Raw genomic sequence first — 20,348 nt, 5'->3', positions numbered from 1 at the left:
GAGTGGTCATTCTGACCTAGATTGCACATTGTGGGTACTTGGCATTCTGGTATTTTTACTACTGTTGTTTTTGCTCATCTTATACGTATATATTCCAGTGGCAGTTAGTGAATTACCCAGAGGGGCGTAAAACAAACACTGTATATAAAAAAAGTTAAACTCACCTTACACTGGCAGCATGTTCAGCAGCACGTCCTCGCTGTTGTTGGCTTCGGAACGGACTCCAGTCTGAGTTCAAGGGCCACAACCACCTCCTTTAGCCAATCAAGATACAGTTTTCATGCTGTTAAGCAGCATGAGTGAAGCATCTTGATTGGCTGGAGTGGGCTGCCTCAGCACTCTGAGAAGCGCTGGAGTTCTGTGACTGTGCTGCAACCCAGTTGTCTAAGGTAGCCGGCCAAACCAACATGCGCACTTCAAACTAAAGTGGCCACTTCTCACTGCTGCCAATCATTAGCAGCAGTGACGCACTGGCCCCACCCTGCCCTCGCACTCTGTTTTCTGGCAGTAACCACATCTTTCCAAGGCAAATTTGGGTGGATAAGACCTACTCCGATGTTATGGCTATATTATGGCTGCAAGCACATATGAAACAGATATAATTAAAATATGAGAATAGTTATTACTGAAATTGTAAAAAAGGTAATGAGTGTATGCAGGATAAGCAAGTTGATTAAAAATGAGTGTGGAAAACGACATCAGAACAGCATAATGTTCAGTTCTGTTTTTTAACTGAGAGATAAGAGGAAGTGGTGGTGGTGGAGTTACATCGTCACAATAGAAACAAGCATTTTTAATGCAATGGGTCTCGCGTTTGCTCAAGTTAGAGCTGTCAACATTATAAATTCCTAACTGGACTTTTCTTGCCACTTAAATTGAAAATGAAAAGTAAAACAGTTGATATAAGAATGCCGATTCAAAGTGCCACAGCTGCCATGAGCATGAGCGCAAAGGAGAGACACAAAAGGAAAAAGAAGTAAGCAGGCAAAAGTATCGGCAATCGTGCAATTATCCATGTAACAGGGTCAATGTCGAACACGGTAACCAAACCGCCACAAGGAGGGATAAATGTAAAGCATTTACCAATAATGACAAAGGATTTTGTGAAAGGCAAGCCCATGAACTGGTGATAGTGATGGGCGTGCGATGGGCGTGGTTAAAAGCCCACAGATAGATAACAACAGGTAACAGAGTGCTTGCACGCTGGACCTCAAAACTGGGTACTGGACATGGTGTATTGTAAATCCCAGCTGGAACTTTATGCACAGGAATTACCGAGCACTCCAAGGCCCAATGACATGTGGGGTCCTCTCACAGCATACCAAATTGTCGCAAACATCGGACAATTGACATCCCTGGCAGGGGGCAATGCACGAACGTGGTATAGCTTGTTTTTTAAGACTGATGAACGGTATATTGTGGTAAATGTAATGATTCTGTCTCTATTGCTCCCGGTTGAAGCAGATGCTGTGGGTGGTGTTAAGCTGATGCCTCATGGTTTGATGTTTACATTTTGGTTTAAAGTACATGTGTAATACGTGTTTAAACCTGAATAAAATTGTATTTAAAAAAAGGCTCATCTTTTGATAGCCATCACTCCTCATGTGTTGGGATGGTGTGGCAGCATTTCCCAGTAGCAGGCGAAGTATCTCAGGACCGCTCCTGTCTATGAAAGATACGACGACTTAACTGCATCTTAAAAATTATTTGTGTCCTCTATTGCGATATATTTGCATAATGCATTGATTATTTCTATAGACATCACGCTTCAAATATGTCATCTTCATCCCAGAAACGCTCTCACTCAAAGGCCATGAAACGAGATCAGTTAGTTTTCACAATTGGACTCTAATAGTTAAGCTCCCACCTTTTCCCATGCCCCCAAACTGCAAGCAATTACTTTGCCGGCACAGAAGGAATGAAAAAGAAAACAGAACAGAAAAGCATTGATTAATGTGCAAATGTGTGACGTTTATGTGCCAAGTTTCACAGTGATGTGCACTTAGTGACCCAGTGAGCTTCCATGTGAGCAAACGTCAGGTACAAGGACTAGGAACATCCGGTGGTATCCTGCCCCTCTTTTATTTAGGAAGTCTGGGTAACTCACTTTCGACTGCTCTCTTGACCCAGTTTGGTATATAAACAATTGCATGTTCTAATTTTATATGAAAGCGCCTGTTATGTAATGTACTTGAAAGATTTACTGCAAGGGAAAATATTTTTTTCTGAAAAATCTCAAAAGAGTAGGAAGGCTATTGATTTTTTTCTGAGCCATGTCCCCCCAACTATGAGGAGCATGACAGAGTGAGAAAAATGGGGGCGTGATGGGAAGAGCAAAGCAGTCGAATGTAGCCGGACTTTTCTTGCCACATAAGTGAACTGACGGCCGCCATGGGCACAAAGCAGACACACAAAAGGAAACAGAAGTTCGCTTGCAGTGAAACGTATCGGCAAAAGTGCAATTATCCATGTAACTTGCAAAAGTACAAATATCCATGTAACAGGGTCGATGTTATGCAAAGCGCTCGACTGCTGCCCAGTGAGATTGCGCTGCGTACGAAATAAAGAAAAAAAGTAGTCCAGAAACCATACGAAAAACATGGAGCCTCGTATGTTTTCAGTACTTGGCTGGTGTGCTAGAGGAGGGCTAAACACCGGAAAAGGCATGACGTATGCATGCCTTTCACTAATTAAATCAAGCAAATTTTCAAAGGCAAGCCCACAAACCACCCAAAATGATGGGTGTTACATGGGCGTGGGTAAAAGCCCCACAGAGATTGCACTAGGGACAAGGGGCCATATGTACGAACACATTTTCCCATTGACACAGAACGGGAAAAACCCTTTGCTACATCTGGCCCAAAGCGCTTTGCACTCGACCAAAAACAATACATTTGTAACCATCAAGTCCATTCTGTGCTTGTTGTAATGGGTGTGCAGCAGAACATTTTTTGCCACACAAATATTGTTTTCTTTTTGAAAAAAACTACTATTTCACAGATTTGAGAAACCCCCTCTGGAACAAAGGCTTAAAAACATGAGGCTCACACTGAGGATGCCGGGCTCTACAGTAAATGGCAACATTGTTGAGTGCTCACCACTGTACGTTTAAACCTCATTTAATAACACCGAACAGGGAGTTCCGAGGGAGATGCAAAACAATGCCTATTATCCTTAGGCAACTACCTCTGCAAGCTGGAACTCGAGATTTCCTTTTGTGTTATAACCCTGCAAACTGAACACCATAATCCTATGATACATAACACCTTGGCACTTAATGCAAACTCTAGATTTATTGTCTAAAGAATGAGCAGTGCTGCCCTGATTTCACCCTTTTCCTGATTTGCATAAAGATGCAAATTCTAGATCAGTTCCCCTAATATATTTGTAATGGGGCACTGTATTGAGATGCAGATATGTTGCTGCTGTGCATTTACATTAACATGCAGTCTGACCCAAGATCCTGTTATACTTCACAACATGCCAAGCTACAAATTAATATGGAATAAACCTGTATGATACGTACCCTGCAGGATCACTTTTTTGTGCTCTCAAATGTTTTGATTCAGAAGCTAGACTGTCATCCTGATTGACCTAGGTGAGCAATGATGGCCAGTGTGGCCTTCCTGCCTCAGAGATAGTAGCACAATGCTGGATCACAGAAAGGCCTTAGAGATTGTGTCCTGGAATGAGATGTGCCCTGAGATGCCCAGCTCTTCCTCGATGGAGCTGCCACCACGTAGGCCTGCAATATCTTCAGGGATCTCTTCTTAGGGCCAGATGTAGCAAAGGGTTTTTCCCATTCTGTGTCAATGGAAAAATGTGTTCGTACATATGGCCCTTAGTTCCTTCCTTCCAGGCTTAGAGGTACTCTCAGTTTTCTGGATATGCAGCTTCTGAGGGCTCAGTTGCTGTGGCTTCTTTCCCTACCAGTAGCTTCTCTTCATGATCTTGTTAGAGCTGAAACTGGAAGGGCCTTTGGGGTTTTTGTTTTTTGCTTGAGATATTTAGATATTAGTTGTTGCACATCTGTTTCCGTACCAGGACTACTAATTTGGAACAGATATGCCACTAGGATTTGCGAGCGATCAAAGGAAACATAACTGCTTTAATGAGCCTTTCACAGTTTCACTGTATCAGTAAACTGGTGGATCCTGCCAGTAGCATATATTTTTATCAATCTTAAGTCATGTAAGAACGCACAGCCGGTATAGTGAAACTTCAAATGGCTTGTTAAATCAATTATGGGTCCTTCGATTGCTTGCAGTTCCCAGTGGCGTATCTATCCCAGATTGCTGGTTCAAAATATGAGTAGTCCTATTCTTCGATTTTGTTTGTGTAGTGATTGAAAATTTACAATAGAACAGGTCAAACCTGGTCAATGCTCACATCACATTCAACATATTGCTATTTGCATTACCAGAATGTGTTTTTCAAAGTAAGTTATTCTGAAATTGGATTTCCAAGTATTTCTGTCTGCTCACGATGTTAAAAAACACATTATTTAAAACCAAAGCTGTCCTCGGGTCCAGCCTCCCAAACAACATTACTTTGTTTTAACTGTTAAACTATTTTTATCACAAAAGCTAGCTAAAGATTTAATATGACTTTGAAGGCCTACTAATGTTAAATTCATAACAACTAGGGGCCTGATTTAGATTTCATCTGAGTGGTTACTCCATCCCAGCTGTGATCGATATCCCATCTGCTGTAACCTAAATCCCGTAGGAAACAATAGGATTTAGAATTTGGCGGACAGGATATCTGTCACCATTGACACCAGGAGTTTAAAAAAAAAATTAAAATGGCATAAGGGGAGCGACCCCTTAGGCAAGAGTCTCTCCCCAGGGGGCAATAATTTTATTAGGCCTATTCTTCCCCCCTGGGAGCAGATCGGCCTATATTGATTAGACTGATCTGCACCCAGGGGGGCAGAAGACACTAGACACCAGGGATTTATTTTTTGAATGAAATTGGCATAAGGAGAGCGACCTCTTTGGCAAGGGACGCTTTGCAGGGGGAATTTGTTTTTTATTAGGCCTTTCATGACCCCCGGGGGGCAGAAACCACTAGACACCAGGAACTTTTTTTGCACCAATATCACGCAAGGGGAGCGACCCCTTATGCATGGGTCGCTCCCCAGAGGGTTAAATTTAGGTTAGGCCATTTCTGCCCCCCTTGGAGGCAGACCAGCCTATTTTTTTAAGGCTCATCTGCCCCCTAGGGGGGCAGAAATCCCACCAGACACCAGGGAAGAATGTTTTTTAAAAAACAGGTTGGGGGTGGGTAACAGTCTTTCAGCTCTCCCCTGCACACTAATACATGCTATCCCACGGCAAGCAAGAGGACATTTGATTATTTTGGATTTTGGTTTTACATTTGGGTCATGAGAGCTTGGCTAGCTCTCAAAATCGGCCGACTTGGAATGGTGGCGGCTGCACTTTTTGCACTTTTGGTTTTACATTTGGGCCATGAGAGCTTGGCTAGCTCTCAAAATCGGCCGACTTGGAATGGTGGCGGCTGCACTTTTTGCACTTTGGGACGCTGCCATGTAGAAAAATCCACAAGACCTAGACACATCTGAAAACTAAACAGCTGGCTGAGTCCAGGGTGGTGTGCTTCACATGCACCCAGCACCATTTTCTTACCCACAATGCCCTGTAAACCTCCAATTTTGCTGGAAATCACACTTTTCCCCCACATTTTTGTGATGGAACCTTCTGGAATCTGCAGGAATCCGAAAAATTCCTACCACCCAGCATTGTGGCATCTATACCGATAAAAATTCTGCCCCACTTGTAAGCCTAAAAATATTTTGCCCTTGTAGATCCGCTTTGGTTCCCCCTCAATTTTGACATGTTTTTGGCTCTTCCCTGTCACAGGCACTTGGCCCACCGACACAAGTGAAGTATCGTTTTGATCAGGAGACAGAGAGGAACGTTGGGTGGTAGAAAATGTGTCCCGGTGTGGAGATCCCACACAGTAATGTGGGAACAATTTGATTTTTTTGGGCTAAAGTTGAGCCTTGCTGAGGATTCTGGGTAAAAAAACACTGGGGTACACACACAAGTCACACTTCCCTAGACTCCTTGCGGTGTCTAGTTTTCAGAAATGTTTGGGTTTGGTAGGTTTCCCTATATGCCTGCTGAGCCCAGGACCAAAAACGCAGGTGCCCCCGCAAAAACAGGTAGTTTTGTATTTGATAATTTTGATGTGTCCAGATAGTGTTTTGGGGCCTTTCCGTTCGCGGGCACTAGGCTTATCCACACTAGTGAGGTACTGTTTTTATCAGGAGACCTGGGGGAGCGTTAGGTAGAAGGAAATTTGTGGCTCCTATCAGATTCCGGAACTTTCTGTCACCGAAATGTGAGGAAGAAGTGTTTTTTTGGCCAAAATTTGAGGTTTGCAAAGTATTCTGGGTAACAGAACCTTGTGCGAGCCCCACAAGTCACCCCATGTCAAATTCCCCTAGGTGTCTAGTTTAAAAAAATGTAAAGGTTTGGTAGGTTTCCCTAGGAGCCGGTTGAGCTAGAGGCCCAAATCCAAAGCTAGGCACTTTGCAAAAAACAGCTCTGTTTTCTTTGGGAAAATGTGATGTGTCCATGTTGTGTTTTGGGGCATTTCCTGTCACAGGCACTAGGCCTACCCACACAGGTGAGGTACCATTTTTATCGGGAGATTTGGGGGAACGCTGGGTGGAAGGAAATTTGTGGTTCTTCTCAGAGTCCAGAACTTTCTGTCACCGAAATGTGAGGAAAAAGTGTTTTTTGGCCAAATTGTGAGGTTTGCAAAGGCTTCTGCGTAACAGAACCTGGTGAGAGCCCCATAAGTCACCCCATCCTGGATTCCCCTAGGTGTCTAGTTTTAAAAAAATGCACAGGTTTGATGGGTTTTCCTAGGTGCTATCTTCTCCATCAAACACAGACTTCCAGGTCTGGGAGATACACAGGAGTTCAGAAAACTATTGAGTGAGTAGATTCTCACAATTCCTGGACAATAACATTATTTTTGTGTTTGATGGAGAAGATAGTTTATAGTCCTGAGGAAGCGCCAAGAGATCTGTTTAGACAAATAAAGCTGCAAAATATGTTGACTTATTGAGTGGTGCCAGATATAATATTCTTAACCACATTGTTTGCGTAAGAGTTAAGGGCCATTATTTCCCTTAAACTCTCTCAATGATTTTAATCTTGACCAACCCTCTCCGCCTCTAATTAAAAGAAGTTCTAGAGGAGGGTTGAGCCAATTTTAGATTGCTGTTTTGTTTTCTCTCCATTGCCTTGTTGGTTTGACACAGAAGTTTGGCCCAGTGATCCCATTAAGGGTTCCGTCAGACATTGCAGTGCCAGTCTGGCGTGGAGCAAGCCTGATGATGATACCTGAAGGCTTATGCTTCTGATGTTATCCTCTTTCAGACTGTTTCTGGTTTTCTGATTCAAGTCTGCCTGTTCCTGAAAGCTGGGAAGATGGTGATTTTAGCACCGCAAACGCTTTCTTGATGCCATTTTCAGGGAAAAAACCACAAGCCGCCTTCTGCAGCCCTTTTTCCCATTGTTTTTTTAAACCAAAATGTTTGCTGTATTTTGGCTAATTTCTTGGTCTCCTTCAGGGAAACCAACAAACTCTGGGTACCTCTAGTATCCCAATAAGTTGGAAAAAAAGGACGCATATTTGCATGTGTAGCTTATGTGGACAAAAAGTTATGAGGGCCTAAGCGCGAACTGCCCAAAATAGCCATAAAACGGCCTGGCACCTGAGGGGGAAAAGGTCTGGCAGCGAAGGGGTTAAAGAGCAACATAATGGTGGCCTAAATCAAACACAATCATTTTTTGTACAACTGGTATTCTGAGCTCACATGTTTGAAAGTCCTTTCAAATGGTATAATAAAGAAGAAGGAGTTTTAGTGAAATAAAATATTGCCTAAATCACACAATTTAAGTGGGAAAGCCATGTTTATCCAGGTTTTCTGCTTTTACTTTGTATGAATCGGCCACTAAATAGGTATTTATTTGTCTTTCCTTTTTTATGTTAACACTTTGTTTTTACCTCTTTGTGCAATTTTCTGCAATTTTGATATAGCGCTAACTGGACCGAAAGTACTGGAGTGCTTTATGTGAGCACCATTTCCATTACTCAAGGTCACATTCTTTTTCATAGGCACAGGGAGAATAAGTAATTTGTCCAGAACCACAGGATGTTGAGTTGATGCCGAGACTCGAACCTGGATCCCAATATAGAAAGTCAGCAGCTCTAGCCATAATACCACATACTGGTTAGACGGAGGATGGCAGGCAGAAGCCGCATGAAAGCTCGGCTCTTCATGGATTTGTGGTTCAAACTGGACCATGAGATAAGCCAGAGCCATGGAGTACACCGTTGGTGTCTATTTCTCTCATTAAGCCTGTTTCAAAGTGCTGCTGCGTTGTCAGATCAGTGGACAAGGCACAGGGAGAGTATCATTTGCCCAGGATCAAACAGTTTGCAGGACTGCAGTACACTGCTACTTGGTACAAAGGTTGTATATTTAGCATTGTAATGCATTTAGGGGACTATTACATATGACTGGGCATCTCTTTTCTCTCAGGAGATATTAATACATTGTTTGAAATCTTGGTGACCAGCAGTTCTTACTTTGAATCACAATACTCCCAATCATGCCAAAAAAGGAGCAGCAGAGCAATAAGCAGGGCCAGTGGAAATATGTGGCAGGGGAGGATCAAACTATGCAGCAGGGATGAGTAAATTATTCACCAAGAAAAGGCATAGTATGTGACATAATTCAGCACATTTTATGATTACTTTCTATATTGTCATTTATGCACTTGTTAACAGTACCTGGGCATTGCTGCACTTAATTAGTGTCCAGTTTAACATCGAAATGCAACAGTAAGCAACTGAAAGGTAACCAGTCTAGCTGTACAAAGGATTTTCAGCTGTGCAGCAAAATATGTGGTTGTGTTATTAGGAACCTTTGAACCATTTGAGCTAGAAACAAAAATTGTTTTTGTTAAAACATGCAGATTATGCCATAGATGATGGATTATGTGGCAAATGCGGCAAATCTATAACTGTGCCAAAAATGCAGTGGCCACACTATTGCATAATTTCAGTGGCCATGGCAATAAATTCAGAATAGTGATTGCCCAAGAGCACATAATTTGGCCAAATGGGAATCCAGGATTAAAAATCGCATCTCTTAGTTCCGTATCTCCAACTAGTCCACTAGACCAAAACTGGGGTGTCAGTGAATCTGATGATAAGGCAAAGGGGCTATTTCTCCCTAGGAATCACCACTCTGTTATGTGCCCTGCTCAGCTTTAAAAGAGCATGAGTATTTCCATCATAAAACTGAGATTAGATGTCAAATATCCTAGTTCAATGGTTAAAATATACCAGTTGGACTAGGTCCTGTGGCAGCGGGTATTTACTGGACAGTACACATGGTACATACTGATATTCACTACGGGTGTTTTAAAGCTTAAGACTATTTCATTCTGTTTACCAGAGTTCATTTTCTAAACTTTTCGCTCAAAATTTGCAATTGCCACAGCTCTGTTTTAGACATGAAAAAACTGTCCATGACAGTAAATTACTTACCAGACACACTCCTTGACTCCTGGCATCTCTCTTGTGGGGTTTGCAGCCACATTCCAGCACTGTGAAGGCCAAGGAAATGGTTAATATAATGTAGAAACCGGTTAATATAATGAATTTCCAGTTAATTCAAATTTAATTTATATGTAGTTACTTTATTAGTGCTAATATTTTGTTTTACTGGTATCCACACCAAGAAAGTTGCTTCTTGCAAAGTCGGTCAAAAATAGTCCATTGATGGCCCTTCCTATTATGTCCTTTTATGTGATTTCATGCGGGATGCAAATTAGGGGGGCCTCACACATTCCCTTTCTGCCTGGGGCCCTAAACGTCCTAGGACTGGCCCTCTCCTGGGTAGCTTACCACCTCAAGGCCACAGACAAGCCCTAACCAGATTACAGTCTTCTGTACATCCGGTGCTTAATTTGTGCTGGTTATTTCCGGTGCTTAGCACCAGCACTTATTTAACAGGGCCAGCGCTATTGAATTTGTCTCCCCTGTGCGATGGGCCCAGTAAATATTAAAAATAAATGTACCTACCTGCCCTGTCCTCCTCTTTTGGTTCATATACCTGTTCTGCAACCCACAGGCATTGTCTGTATTTCATGGTGTGGTCAGAACACTTTCAGTTTGCTGGAGCCCCCTTTGTCTGGAGGTGGATTAAACTAGCCTGAGGTGGATTTAAGACCACAGAGTGTTGTACTCAATGCGCCGGTGCCGCCACCTGTTTCTGAGCAGCATTTGGAGCACCACCACTTATTATTCTACAAATTAAGCACTGTGTGCATCAAATACTCAGCGGGTTCCCGGCTCACCACTAGAATTAGACTCATGTGTTTTGATGTCTTTCCAGCTTCAGTAGAGTCGCGTCCACATCCGTAAGTCACTCTTCTCTGACTGTAAAGTTGCCTTTGTTGGACAGAAAGACACTCATCATCAACAATCAGGTGCAGCATGCAGCGCGGCAAAAACAGTGAAAGTGGCAGTACAGGCATTCTGTTTGCTAGAAGACAGTGACAACTGACGTACAGCAAGCTCGAAAAGGCTTAAGTGCCTGCCCATTCATGACATATGGTAGAACACGCAGGGCTTCTACGTACCACACCCAACCATCCTTTATGTTTTCGGCTCCATTTACCACTACGATGCCTGCAACAGTGGTTCCCAAACTGGAAGCCGTGGCTCCCTGGTGCGCCGTCAAAACTAGCCAGGGGCGCCGCACACAGTTTGGGAACCACTGAGCTATTTCCAGTTCATACACAATAACACTACAGCCAGTGGTTCCCAAACTGTGTCCAGCGCCCCTGGCTAGTTTTGATGGCGCACCAGGGAGCCACGGCTCCCAGTTTGGAAACCACTGCATGATGTGAAGCAAGGGAAATAATGATATCACACTGTCAAAGGTAGTCAGTACGTGCATATATGCGCAGCATTGCCTTGTTAGTGTCTGCCCGTGCCTGCTTCGTCGAACGAATGGCAGGTCAAGCAGCAAGGCATTATTGTTTTATAGAATGTGTTGAAAAAGATGAAGAGAAAAGTTGAAAAGGGCCTGCAGATGGGGCACAGCCCCTAAGCTCAAATGCAGGAGCCGCTATTAGGCATACTGGGCCAGATGTATCATCAGTTTCAATAGAAATTACCAAATTGCGATTTTTTTGCGAATCACAATTAAGTAATCACTATTGGAATGTATGAAACTCCAGGAGCTCATATAGCAATTCTCAAGGGCTCGCAAACTGACCTACCTCATTAATATTCATGAGGTAGGTTGCAATTTGCGAGCCATTCCGAATGAGTACAATCATAGGCATGGTGGCCTGCTGGGCTCAGCAGACCACCATGTCTGTGATTGCTTTTAAATAAAGCAATCTTTTTTTTTAAATGCAGCTCGTTTTCCTTAATGGAAAACGGGATGCGTTAAAAAAAGAAAAATTAAAAGTTTTCTTTTAATTTTTTAAGAGTAGGCAGTGGTCAGTTGGACCACTGTTTGCTCTTAAAAAATGTTTTTGCATGCATTCACAAAGGAGAACGGGCCCCTTGGGGACCCCTTCCCCTTTGCGAATGGGTTACCACCAATTTGAAATTGGTGGTAACTGTGATTGTTTTGCGACTGTATTAACAGTCACAAAACAATCATACATACCTCTGCGATTCGGTATCAGGAAGGGACGCCCTTGACACGCCCCTTCCTCATACCGAATCGGTATATAGTTGCAAATCCAATTTGCGATTCGACCTGATACATACCAAAATGGGGCCTCGGGGGGGAGGAGGAGGAACGAGGAGTTCCCCCCCCCGGGGTTTTTGGGACAGGTGGCACGACCTGCGACGTGGTTGGACGTCCGGGGTGCCATGTATGGTGGGTGGGATGGGGTATTTACCCGGCCATTTCATGGGATCAAGCACCATTTTGAAAGGTGACCTGGTGGCCAGGGTTGTAGTCGGTGGGGCTCTAGTTTTCTTTCACGTGGTTGGTGGTTGGAGAGTGGTAAAATATTAACGTATAAAGAAGTTTTGGTAGGTTCCTACGCGTCTTACCTAGCTTGTTGGTAGCATTTCTCTGTTAGAGGGTGAGATGGACGTCGATGCCAAGGTATTGGAGGCCCTCGCGCTGTCATGGCAGGCCAGCCGAATGGATCTCCTGATGGAGGGGGCCCTGGAGCCGGGTCGCCCGGCGCGGAGTGCCTCCGCAGGTGTAGCGGCAGCGGTCGCAGCATGCTCCCCGCCGCGTGCTGCCGGAGGCACGAAGGTGAGCGGTGTGTCTCGGGGGCGGGGGCGAAGGGAGGGTCCCGGGAATATAAAGGGAGGGCTGCGCGGCCGAAGCGTAGGCCGGCAGCCCAGAGGGCTTCCCCGGAGGCGGGGCCTGGCTTTGCCCGGCCGAGCTGGAATCCAGCTGGGGGGGGCAGGGCGGGGCTGCAGCGGGTGATACGGCCTCAAGGGAGCCGAATTGGAAAAGCCGGAGCGCTCGAGGCGAGCGCTGCCGGAAGAAGAGGAGGTCCGGGGAAGGCCGGCGCGCTTCAGGCGCGCGCGGCAGGGACGGGAAGGCGGCGGCAGGCTAGATTTCCAAAAGGGGGCCCTGGGGCAGCTACAATTCGGAGCGGGGCGAAGGTGCCGGGTCGGGGTAAAGAAGAAGAGGGTGGGGCGCAGGGGCCGGAGGCAGCAGGTGCCAAGGGGTCTGTGGGAGGGGAGGGGGGGGCTGGGCTTCATAGCGAGGATGAAGGAAGGGAAGCAGAAAGGGACCCTAGGGTCCCAATATCTAAAAAATGGTCAACTATGCTCCAGTGGAGCAGTGAGGAGGAAGGAGAGGGCACGGTGGGGGGCGGGTGGTATGACATAGAAGGACTCCCAGTGGACAGGTTTAGGGGGGTCCCCAAAAGAACATATGGCACTGACATTTCTAGGGGTGACGTTTTAGATGAGGATGATGGGGTGGAGGAAGAGGACGCAGAAGGGGAGGGTACAGGGGGTTTTAGGCAGTGGGATGTTGAGTCTTCCCCAGGCACACCAGACCTTGTTTGGCAGGGGCCTTTGGACTATGAAGACGACGACCCAGGCGAGCAGGAGGCGGCTCGGTTGCACTGGGAAGAAGGGAAGGCTGGCCCTTGGGCGGCTAGCCGGATGGCGTCAGCAGGACGGAGCAGACGACGTTTTGGGGCTGCGGAAGCTTCTTCTAGGCGGTGTGGGTTTTGCGCCCCCTGACGCCGCGGCCTGGGAGGAGCAACGTCCGGGCCCGTCCAGGAGGACGTCGAACGACAGAGGGGAGTATTGTGGCATTATGAGGTGCAGTGGCGCGGGTGCGGATACAAGGGAGTGGGATGAAGGGGTGTCGGAAGAAAGCTTGGAAGAGGGCGAATTGCGCAACAGCGGTAGTGAGAATGATTGGTGGGAGAAGAAGGGGCGGGGGACGTTTAACCCTGTCCGTCAGTCTTTTCAGGTGCAGCGGGCGGTTACGCGGCCCTGGGAACGTCGCAAGGAGCGCAAGGGAGGAGAGGCACGGACGGTTCAGGAGCGGCCCCCGTTGCTATCTCCAGGTAAGGTTTCATCATGCTCAATGGCATTAGTGGCGTCTGAAGCGAGAGAAGAGGCAGTGCGTTTACTAAAGGGAGTGTATATGCAGGACACAGGGGTCTCCACGGAGGGCGACGGGAAAGTGCAGAAGGAGGTGCAGACTGCGAGTTCGGGGAAGGGGGGGAAGGTGCAGCGGTTAAGGAGGCGGAAAAATGCGAAAAGGTTGAAAAGGAAGGGGAGCCGTCGTCCAAAAAGGTGAAGCTGCCCTACATGGGCACGGCAAAACCTCTGGGGGCACATTTAATGGCGGCGACAAAGGATAAGATTTGGAAAGGGGAGTATGTGGACATATTAAAACTGTTACATCGGGAGGTAAGAGCCAAAGAGGGCTCCAAGGAAGAAGAATGGGAGCTTTCTAAGCGGCCAAAAGTGCCAGTCACGATAGAAAATTGGACGGCGGCTTTCTTGATATTCGCTAGCGTTTACTGCGAGCATTTCCCGGAGCGGTCCGTCTCATTGTTTAAATATATGGACATCATAAGGAAGGCGCAGCTCAATTATGGTGGGTATGCGTGGCGCCAATATGACGAGGAATTTAGAGCATGCATGGCTGTGGATTCGGACGTACAATGGGGGGAAATTGATACGGACCTGTGGCAGCATACCATGGGGCCAGCGAAGTTCGGGAAAACGGTGTTTACGGTCAGTGGGTTGCCCATAATATATCGGCCCTTTCGGGAGCGCCCCACCCAAGGGGTGGGGTCAGGAGGCTCCAGCCCCAGTAGATCTAGCGGGGCGGGGACCGGACGGTCGGGGGCGTGCTGGGATTACAACAAAGGAATGTGTACCAGAGAGTACTGTAAGTTCCGACACGAATGTTCTAAGTGCGCGGGCCGACATCCGGTCACGGCGTGTAGTGGACAGCAGAACGTGGCCAGCACGGGGGGAACTACAAGTGGGAGTCAAGGGGCTACTTTTGGAGGAAAAGAAGGGCAGCGCCAGCGGACAGGCGTTACAGGAAAAGGCTATTACGCCGGTTAGGGTCGATCAGCTACAGGTGTGGCTGGAAGGGTATGACAGACAGGATGAGGCCGAATAGTTGGTCCGGGGTTTTCGGGACGGGTTTAGATTGGGGTACCAGGGTCCGCGGGAGTGTCGGTGGGCGGAGAATCTTCGATCAGTGCGCGGGAAAGAGGAGTTGGTCCAAGAAAAACTGAGGAAGGAGGTAAGGGAGGGTCGCATGGCGGGTCCTTTTTCCTTTTGGCCTTTGCCAAACCTTATCGTGTCGCCAATTGGCGTAGTTCCAAAAAAAGAGGAAGGGCAGTTCCGGGTAATCCATCATTTGTCATGGCCAGAAGGGGCCTCAGTTAATGATTTCATACCAGAGGAATTCACAAAGGTGTCGTATGCGTCGGGGGACGTAGCGGTCCAGATGGCAGACCAGCTGGGGCCGGGGACTTTGATGGCAAAGACTGACGTCAAGTCAGCTTTTCGGCTGCTTCCGGTTCACCCGGATGACTTTGAGTTGTTGGGTATCCAGTTTCGGGGCAACTGGTGCGTGGATAAGGCACTGCCTATGGGGTGCTCCAGCTCGTGTGCGCTGTTTGAGCGATTTAGTACGGCCATGCAGTGGATTTTTGTGAGGCTTACTATCACCAAGGGGTAACACACTACTTGGATGACTTATTTTTTGCGGTGCCGGCGGACAGCCCACGTTGTGCGGCGGTGCTGAGCTGGTTTATGGACATCATGGGAGACCTGGGTGTGCCCCTGGCTCCTGAAAAGACAGTGGGGCCGGCTACGGCGCTGTCGTTTTTGGGGATCGAACTGGATACGGTGGCAGGTATAGCCAGGTTGGCTGCCGATAAAAAGAAGGACATGGTCAGTCGGATTTACGGAATGTTGCGTAGGCGCAAGGTCACAGTGAAGGATGTTCAGGTGTTGCTGGGGCATTTGAACTTTGCGTGTAGAGTGGTGCGAGCGGGTAGGACTTTTTGCAGAAGGCTTTCGTTGGCACTGGCGGGGCATGCGCTTCCGCATCATCATGTGCGGTTAAAAGTGGGAGTGCGGGAGGATTTACACATGTGGGTAAAGTTCCTGGAATCATTCAACGACATTCCCCTTAAGGTCTGGCGGGAGTGGGAATGGGATGCACAGCTTTTCTCGGATGCGGCAGGTTCAGCGGGTTTTGGGCTATACTGGGAGGGGCGTTGGTGCGTGGAAGAATGGCCAGGGGAGTGGAAGCAAGGGGGTCGCAGCATCGCATTTTTTGAATTTTTTCCGCTGATAGTAGCAGTGTGCTTGTGGGGTGGGGAACTGAGTCATTCGCGGGTGCTGTTTCGAGTAGGTAATTTGGCGGTTGTGCAGAAGGTGAATCGGCAGTCGGCGTGTGAGACAGGATTGTTGCAGCTCCTACGCGTTTTTGTCCTTCAATGCCTGCGGAATGATATACATTTTAGTGCAAAGCACATTCCGGGGGTGAATAATGACATCGCGGATGCTTTGTCTCGTTCTCAGTGGGAGCGTTTCATTGGATTAACCACGGGCGTGGCCCTGAGAAGAATTCGTATGCCGGAGGCTTTGTGGAGAGTAGGCGAACCCGGATGCTTCGACTGGTTTTGAGCTCTTTGGCGCCGTCTACGCGGCGGGCGTACGCGAAAGCGTGGGAGGAGTTCCTGGAATCTGGGGCTCGGCGGCGGGCGAGACAGGAGAAAATCGTGGAAGATGTGGTACAATTCATTATGGATTTAATTGGTAAGGGTCAGTCTAGAGTCACGATTTCGGGTAAGTTGGCGGCTCTCGGGTTTATGGGTAAGCTTTTTTGGGGTTACCCTCCATCGGCAGGGGAATTGGGAATGAGAATCCTGCAGGGTTGGGAGAAATCTTTGGGGCAAAAAGGTCGGGCGCGCCACCCGATAACGCTGGCAATTCTAAAGAGTTTGATACCGGCACTGGGAGAATTTTGCTATGACGGTCATGAGGCCATTTTTTTTAGGACATTGATGTCCTGGATGTTCTTCGGCGCTTTCCGAGTATCAGAGTTGCTGGGCCTGTCTGGGAGGCCAGGTATTTTATGGAGAGAGGTTCGGGCGGGTAGAGAAGGGTTGGAGTTGTGGGTCCGTCAATCAAAAACAGATCAAAAAGGGGTTTGGGTCACGGTCGTGCTTCGTTGTTATCCATATAAGGACATTTGCCCAGTAAAGTTGGGTGTCCAGCTGCGTGCGAAGTCGGCGGGTTTGGAGGGACCGTATTTTTGCCATGCAGACGGTCGAAAGGTAACTGCGGCGCAGCTTCTGGCGGTAGTGCAAAAAGGGTTGTCGGGTATGGGCTTCGATGCAGCGAGTTTTGGGATGCATTCCTTTCGGATCGGGGTGGCTACGGAGGCAGGATGCAAGGGTTGGGGTAGAGAGGAGATGATGGCTTTGGGGAGATGTAGGTCTGATTGCTTCAGGCGGTATGTGCGGGGTGGGCCTTGTTAAGGTGACGAAGGAAGGAGGGGAATGGGGTATTTTCATGTCTTTTCTCTTTTTTCAGGTGTGGTCCTGGGGCCAGAAGCGGCCTACCTGCAGATATGGGTGATTGGGCACTCATTTGTTAAATGGGCGCAACGACAGGCACGAAGGACTGCTGCAGGGGATAATCTGGGTCTTGACGCAGAACGTTATCGGGTGAAGTGGATCGGAAGAGGGGGAATGAAGTGGGAAGAGTTGGTGCCCAGTCTTCAGAGCTCGCGTGGGACAGGGCATTGTCCAGATTTACTTTTAGTGCATTTGGGGGAGAACGATTTGGTAAGGTCCACGGGTTTGAATTTGCTGAAGGTCATGAAAAGGGATCTACAGATGGTGATCGAGCAGTGGAAGGGTTGCCACGTGGTTTTTACAGCGTTTATTCCGCGTCGGGTGTGGAGAGGGGCTAGAAAACCGGGGGCTATTGAGAGGGCCAGACGTAAGATTAATAAGGAAATGAGGGGATTTTGCGCAGAGCGCTGGATATCTTTTCTGGAGCATGCAGACATAAGGTTTGAGGACACGGAGTTCTTTCGGGACGACGGGGTGCACTTATCATTTGTAGGGATGGAGTTGTACCTTTTACAGCTGAGGGAGCAGCTCAGAGGATTACTACGGGAGCCCTAGGGGAGGGGGGGCAGAAAAAGTCAGGACCTTTTTCTGGTGGCAGGGACAGCTGCAGGGCAGCTATTAAAAGCTCGGGGGGGGACGGAGCTGGCATGGAAAGTCAGGTATTAGGACCGGGGGGAACATTAATTAGACAAGGACAGGCAGGAGACTGCTCAGTAGCGGACAGTTTCAAAGAAGCGGGTAGGTCGGGAGAATGTAAAGGAGACAAGAGGAAGGAAAAGACAGGTCGAGAGTAAGGGGGGGAGGGATCGGGGTAGGGGAGGGGGAGGGGCGGGGTAGGTGATTCGATGTCTAGTGAGGTATTAGTTTTGTAAGGCAAAGGCCAAGGGGGGTAGGTTTAGGGGCACCTGTTCCAATAAAGCGGCCTTTTACACACACAAACGAGTCTCGGTTTGGTCACTCTGTCCCAATGGGGCCTCGGGGGGGAGTAGGAGGAACGAGGAGTTCCCCCCCCGGGGTTTTTGGGACAGGTGGCACGACCCGCGACGTGGTTGGACGTCCGGGGTGCCATGTATGGTGGGTGGGATGTGGTATTTAACCGGCCATTTCATGGGATCAGGCACCATTTTGAAAGGTGACCTGGTGGCCAGGGTTGTAGTCGGTGGGGCTCTAGTTTTCTTTCCCCTCCCTCCCTCCCACATGTTACGCTTGTTTTGAGGGGTTTTCTTGGAGCAGGTGTCCGTTTGTAGTACTTAGGTGTCGCTTGGACAGGTGCTTGCCGAGGCGTGGACAGCTGCAGGGCAGCTATTAAAAGCTCAGGGGGAGGACGGAGCTGGCAGGGAAAGTCAGGTATTAGGACGGGGGAACATTAATTAGACAAGGACAGGCAGGAGACTGCTCAGTAGCAGACAGGTTCAAAGAAGCGGGTAGGTCGGAAGAATGTAAAGGAGACAAGAGGAAGGAAAAGACAGGTCGACAGTAAGGGGGGGAGGGATCGGGGTAGGGGAGGGGGAGGGGCAGGGGTAGGTGATTCGATGTCTAGTGAGGTATTAGTTTTGTAAGGCAAAGGCCAAGGGGGTAGGTTTAGGGGCACCTGTTCCAATAAAGCGGCCTTTTACACACACAAACGAGTCTCGGTTTGGTCACTCTGTCCCAATGCATTTTTGCGATGCTGTTTGCGATCGCAAAAAAGTTTGATACATCTAGCCCACTATTTTTATACTGCATTTCACGGTTTGATACTTGACTGAATTTCAAATTATGGGTCGCAAAACTAGATGTACAAAGCAGCAGCAATTCCTTATGATTCGCTTTCTTCAAATAGCGATTTACAATTTGTGACTCAGGTCGGTTGAAAATTTCGAAATTGACACAGCCCATGCTGATGACATGACAAGCAGGAAGTACACCGTTTGCACCACATTATAAAGCACAGGTCATAGAAGAGGAGCAGTCCACTGACAATTCAGCTTAGTCCTGAAAAATGACAAGCCAGGAAGGTCAGTGTGAGCGGAGAGAGTATGCAAAAAGAAAACATAAGTTCACTGATCTAGAGATAGAAATTCCTACAGAAGAATGTGTACTCAACAGCAATCAGTTGTTTAGCAAAGCCTCACTTACAGTTCCTGAGACAATTAAAAAATGATTCTGGACCCAAATTCAGGGACAAATTAATGCAGAAGGAGTGACCACTAGAAGCACTGAAGAAAGTAATAAAACAGTGGTATGCCATTTGCTCCAGAACTAAGGAGAAGCTTGCAAGTCGGACAAAGGAAGTTGTTGGGACTGGAGGGGGGACAGCCACTCAGCCGCAAACCACATCTTTGGATGAGGGTATTGAAAACACTTATGGTACTGGTGCAGTCACCATGAGGTTAGTATTTGTAAATTATTTACTTGTAACATGTTTTGTATTTACAAACTTTTAATTTGTGATGATGTGTGATATGTTTGCATATTGAATGTTTCACATTGGTAATGCTTTAAATATAATATTCATTTATAGGTGTAGAAGCCATGTTTTATTCTCCATAGTTAACTGTTTTATCAGATATGTAGGGACCTTGAATTTATGCAACAAAGCACAGTACTTAAAGTTGCTGTGCTGGGGGTGTCAAAGAGAGAAAAGCGTGAATTGCATAATTATAAAAATATGGTATTTTGCATTCAGGGTGGAAAGTTCCATATGGTAAATCATGGGGGAAAACTAAGAGAAGTTTATTAAACATGGAAAAATGTTGTTAAAATATTTTTATGTTGAATATTATTGTGATTTAATTTTAAATACTTATTTCAAATGTAGAACAAAAGAAAAAAAGCATGAAGTATATTTAAATTATTTTGAAATCCACTTTGTAATTACTTTAAGTCTAAAGCAAAAAAATACATTTATATTTATTATTATTATTATTATTATTATTATTATTATTATTATTATTATTATTATTATTATTATTATTATCATTATTATCATTATTATTATTATGCACTAATAATTAATACAAGTGATGCAGAGAAACAATTGAAAGCAGTTTAATTATAGTTTAATAAATTGAATATTTCATAGATATTCAAATTAAAAAAGGTTGTTAACTATAATATATGTTTATTTTTAAATATATGTTAACACTAAATTGTAATTATTAATATATGTAACTATTTAAAATAATT

The sequence above is a fragment of the Pleurodeles waltl genome, chromosome 7, assembly GCF_031143425.1.
Source record: "Pleurodeles waltl isolate 20211129_DDA chromosome 7, aPleWal1.hap1.20221129, whole genome shotgun sequence".
Lineage (NCBI taxonomy): Eukaryota > Metazoa > Chordata > Amphibia > Caudata > Salamandridae > Pleurodeles > Pleurodeles waltl.
The sequence above is the reverse complement of the archived record's forward strand: the minus strand, read 5'-3'. Positions refer to the sequence as shown.